Raw genomic sequence first — 6,000 nt, 5'->3', positions numbered from 1 at the left:
GACGATTAGAGGGCTGGAGCATCTCCCCTACAAAGACAAGCTGAGGGAGGTGGGCCTGTTCAGCTTGGAGAAGGCTGCGGGTGACCTTATTGCAGCCTTCCAGTACTTAAAGTGAACCTACAAACAGGAGGGGAGTCAACCCCAAGGTTATCCAAGGGTGGATAATGGCAGGACAAGGGGAAATGATTTTGAGTTGAGGGAGGGAAGATTTAGGATGGATATTAGGGGGAAATTCTTTACAGAGAGAGTGGTGAGGTGTGTGGAACAGTCTGCCCAGGAAGGATGTGGATGCTCCATCCCTGAAGGTGTTCAAGGCCAGGTTGGATGGGACTCTGTGCAGCTTGGTCTAGTATTAGATTTGGAGGACGGCGGCCCTGCACGTATCCCGGCTTGGAGCTTGATCCTTGTGGTCCCTTCCAACCCAAGCCATTATATGATTCTATGATTCTTCTTACATTCGTGATTCCTTTTTCATAAGAGTGAAAAATTTTCAGTTCTATACTAAATTTTTCTGGAATGTGTGGTAAATCCTGGAATTAAAGTAACACACATTTACACAATTAGCAATTGGGGAAAGGCATGCAGAAAACAGAAATGGTGGGAGAAAAACTTGAGTACACTTCATCCAGAACCATGGTAATTTCTTTTAACTTAGTGTATGGGAATTGTTGAGTCGCAGCCTCAACCACTGATCTTCTGAGGAAAGGACTGAGTCAGCTGTGGGAGCACAGGTGAAGGTAATTCACCCATGTGACTGGAAGGGGTGGAACCTGACTGCACCTCTTCTAGAATCCATTTAAGGGTTGACTGCCAATAGGGAAGGATCTCTTTTTGGAGATCTTTCCTCTATGGAGTCTTTCCTGTAAACCTTGATCTTCAGATACAGGTGAGTATTTCTTCCCTGTTTTTTTTTTCCACTTTTACCATGATAATCTTCCAGCTGTAACATCAACTTAGGTAGTCCACTTTTCATCTAAGTAAGAAAGTTTTATTTCCTTTGTTCTAGTGAAAGAGCAGATAATTGAGCAAGTATACTACTCTTGTTTCAGATATTCATGTCAGACTCTTTCACAGTGGAGATCAAAGTCAGGACTAACTTCTTTCAATATGAGTAATATTCACATCTGAATAGTAGAATTGTAGAATGGCCTGGGTTGAAAAGGACCGCCACGATCATCAAGTTTCAACACCCCTGCTATGCGCAGCGTTGCCAACTACTAGACCAGGCTGCCCAGAGCTACATCTAGCCTGGTCTTGAATGCCTCCAGGAATGAGGCATCCACAATCTCCTTGGGCAACCTATTCCAGTGTGTTACCATCCTCTGTGTGGAAAACTTCCATACTACGTTGGAAACTAAATCTCTCAGAAAACAGATTTCTTTCTTACCTTATGCAGAGGATCATAAATCTGTGAACAACCTTGTACCAGTCTCCAGGTGAAAGCACAGTATCTAAAACGATGCAGATGACTGCTCCAAGTCACTGCATCGGTTGTGATCCTTGTGATTCAAGCAGAGGCTTGGAGTTTGTGTTTCCAAACCAGAGTTCTCTGTGCTTGTACAAAATCTGATCTTTTTTTTTTTTTTTTTTCCTGAGTGAACCAATCAAATCTGAAGAAAATGAAAGGTTTTGTTTTTCTACTACTAAAAAGCTGCACAAAGTAATACTTTGTGATTTGTTCTTAGGTATCAATGACATCTTAATGAAACCTCTGTATGTATTGTGAGGAAAGAGAGCAAGAAAAATGGATGAGTGGAAGGAGAGATTATTAGAGAACTGGTCAATAATAAAAGAATCAATGAAATCAGGAGATTCTATACTAGCATTTAATACTAGCATTTAAGAATATTTTTGACTTTATTTTCAGCCAATAAACGTTATATCCTTAGAAGTATAACAAGCACAAGAACACTGCATTTGTTGATTTCTATACATAGATATATTACTAAGAGGAAAAAAATCTTCTGAAACCTGCACTGACTTTACACCACTGATGTAACTTATACTAGCTCACAGAATTGCAGAGTCTCCTCAGTCTGTAGTGTAGAACACAGAAACTGCATGTAGGATCCCAAGGGAAAAAAACAAAACCAAAAATGTCTCACATTCATTTGCTAGGAAGAAGTTGGCTAGTAGTTTTAAATATACTCTGCCTTTCCATATCTATATTAAGCATGGATTATCCTTTTGTTCAAAATATTTTCTCAGGTTTTATTACTTTATAGTTTTCGCTTGTGCTGAACTTCCCACTCATTGTCAGAGCAGGAATGGAGGAACACCTTACTTTCCAAGGTGCTGTGTTTTTCTCGTTTTATGTTTGAAGCTGTAATGTGGAAAGTATATTTTCTAATTTGATTGCATGATATCTTCTCATTGCATAGAAACTACACAAAGGAGCCTGAGAAGAGTGAAATATGAGAGAATTCTCCTATGAAAATTTTCCTTCCCCTTGAAACTCCTTATGAATTCCGAAAGACATGTAACTAATTTACAGAAATTTTACATTCTTCTGGGAATTCTCCCTGGTGAAAGATCAGTACAGAAGCAGGACTAAATCTTTAGCTGAAGAAAAATATATTATGGCAGCTCATTAATGGAGAATATTTTCTAGTTGCATTCAGCTGATGAAACCTGTCTCAGAGGTAGCTTTCCAAAGTAAGTTGTTGCAGTCAATAATCATCACTGGAAAACCAACGCATATAATAGTGGTACACAGGTGAAAGTAACAGTACTGTTTTAAACATACACAGACTTAGTAGTTTTCTATGCAATAAGTCTCGCATGTAGCCAGAAAGCAGATGAAAAAATATATAAAAAAAAAAAAGTGTGACACCATAACTATTGAAACTGTATACCTCTGCATAAATTAAAAATCCATCAAAAATCACTGCTTTTGAGATATTGATCTTCCAGGGTGAAAAATTACCAGTTATTGAATTACCTCACACTTCTAAGAGTCTAGAATATTTGGGAATAAACCTTCTATATTTTGAATGGTAAAGTTTAAGAAATTAGCCACATGGAGAAACAGAAATTTGTCTGGCTGGTGGTACCTTCCAACTGATACTATTTAGTCCATTCAAAACTCTTTTCAACAATTGTATCTGAAAGTGTGAAAACAATCAGATTACGTTGCTGTGTTTTCCTGTAATTGTGAATGTACTGCATTCATGCAATCGTCGTATGCTGTGAAAGCTTCAAACTCTGGCTGTGGAATACCTAAGGTCAGGCAAACTGCAAATTTGAAACTGCTAGTCAAATAGCTGTAAGATTTTAGTTTGCCAACCACTCATTTACACAGCTATTCATTTGCCACTGTAAGTTATCTTCTGTTGTTTGTAAGACCTTATTTTACACACTTCAGATAATGTGGGCAAGATAAAATTGTAAATTATTACTTTTTGATAACTGCATGAATATATGACTTGATTGTTTTTTACCATCAAAACTAAGCCTAAAATAATCTAGGCTTTGAACAAACAGAATATCCCAATTACACATTGCTATTTCCCTTCCATGTACATACTGAAACTTGAATGATTTTTTTTTTTCCTTTATTGGGAAGATGTTTTAAGTGAAACCACTTTTACTCAGTTCTGTCAGATTTTTCACTGATTTATTGTTTACTGTCAGATACCTTTTCCCATTCTCTGAGTCACTTGAAATAGATTATGATTACTAATGAACATTTGGTCAAAAAAGCTAGCTTACTCCCGAATCCATGGAAGAGAATCACTCAGAAATATTAGGTAAAAATCATATAACTGAAAAGTGTTGATTTTTATAAATTTTTCCATTGGGTTTAATTTTCATAGGTTTAGGACTCTGTTCAGTACATTCAGATTTATCAGTTATCCAAATGTAGAAGTGTTGTACTATTCATTGTACCTAACCAACCTACTCTCTAGCCTCCTAAAACTATTTCTTGTTTTTTATTATCCTTTTTTTCTTCTTTTCTTTTTTTCCCTTTTGTCCATATAGACCCAGGAGAAACTTATGCTGTTTCTCCTGCTGGCATCTGTTTTCTACTTAAGCCCATTTGCTATTCACATAACCATTTATATCTCTAAACCAGTTGAGAGTAAGAAAAATGAGACATGTGACAGAGAGGTACATTGAAAAATAGCCACACTCTAGAGTAGTTATTTCAGGTTTTAAACCATAACAAAGAAAGATGCTATGATGACAGAAGAATTCAAAATAATATCAGCAGCAGGATATGAAGAAGCTCATGAGGCTTTCTGGGCACCAAGTATGACAGATCTGCTGGGAGTGGAGGAGCAGTCTGAAGACATCAGAAGTCGGGGTCATCGTTCAGACAGCAGGCTAATCACTGATATGTTCATATATTTGAACAAGCATTGACCTCTGTAAGAAGGCTGTGGAAAAAAATATATATGCATGCAGAAATACTTGTCCTAAGCGGAATGGAACATGAAGTGAATCAACTATAGAAGTTTTTGCAAGGAAAAGATAAAGTACGTAATCAGTTCCTGGGATAAGGAGATCCTTAAAGAGACAGGCAAAAAGAATATTTTTCTGAGTTCAGTGGTATTTGATGTCATGAACACACTGGACATTTCTTAGATGTCTGGGACTGGTCATGACTGGTTTTGTACACAGAGGTACCTCTGAGATACTTCTGCTGCTGGGAGAGATGAGAAGACAAGGAGGAAACAGCGATGAGACAATACACTGTTCAGTCAGAGCAAAATGCTGTTCAGTATGAGACAGTTACTTTTAAGAAGCATGTGAAAGAAATGATGTAAAATAACTGGTGAAACATGGATTAGTCTGGAAGATTATAGCTATCAAGTTTACCTTAATATGGTATTTAAAACAAAACAATTATACAGTTATCTCCATTGTTTATGAAACAAAGCTTGGAAATTAACAAAACAACGACAACAATAACATTCCTAGCAAGATGGTATACGTGTTTATAGATGCCTCCATATTTTGTTTGGCTTCAAAACTGTATTTAGATCTCATCTCTGTTACTGTAGCTTTTCTAGCTGTGATACTGGGCTCAGTTTTCATTCATTATTATTTACTCTGTAGTATTATGTTTGACAGAATGTCAGTAACAAATACAGTATTCTTTTTTTTCACTGGGATCCATTTTCTGATATTAATCAAATGTTTCCCATTTCCTCGTGTTAAAAAAAAAAAAAAAATTGAAACATATTTGGTAATGAAATATTATGGCCATACCTTTTTGTGAAACATAAAATTTCACTACATAGCTTTCATAAAGAGAACTAACAAAGACTCCTAGAAGACAATTCATTGTATAACACTGGGTTCAGCTTTGAGAATAAATGAAGTAATCCATTGTAACTATAGGAGGCTTTCGATTTGATGATCTATTTTTAATTAGCTTTGCTTCATACGGGAAAAAAAATATATATATATTTATTTTTTAGCACATAACCATAGTAGATTTTGCCTCTCCAAGAAGTGAGGCTTGATATTGACTTTCTGATTAATCTTTTTACTGAAACAGGACTGTAGTGCTCAGGAAACTATATGTCTTTGTGGATGACTATCATATCTGCAGTTTTCAGAAAATTCCCAAATACCATGTGAATATTTTATAACGATGTTTAGCACTGAGCACCCAAGCCAACCTTATAAATGACTCTTCTGTATAATTAGCACATTAGTCACTCTGTAAGATTGAGTCTGATGAATTATTCAAAGAAGTTCTGCAAGCTGCTGGTTGAGGGCTCTCTGTGAGGGCACTTTAAAACTCTCCTGTTAAAGTTTGAGGTTAATAAGTAGGGAAGTAACATAGTTGGAAGAAGAGAAACACTAACATTTTACTGCCATATGAAGAACATTTAGGGAGGGAAAAAGAGAATATATAAGGGTAAGGAAAACTAAAACATGAGAACTCTCTAAGCCCTGAAAGGAAAGATTCATGGAGACACAGAGCCATCTTTTTTTTTTTTTTTTTTTCCTTTTTTTGTTACCTTCAGAAGAGCACAATAAAGGTTT

Source organism: Meleagris gallopavo, chromosome 5 (assembly GCF_905368555.1).
Source record: "Meleagris gallopavo chromosome 5, MGAL_WU_HG_1.1, whole genome shotgun sequence".
Lineage (NCBI taxonomy): Eukaryota > Metazoa > Chordata > Aves > Galliformes > Phasianidae > Meleagris > Meleagris gallopavo.
This window is presented reverse-complemented; position numbering follows the sequence as displayed.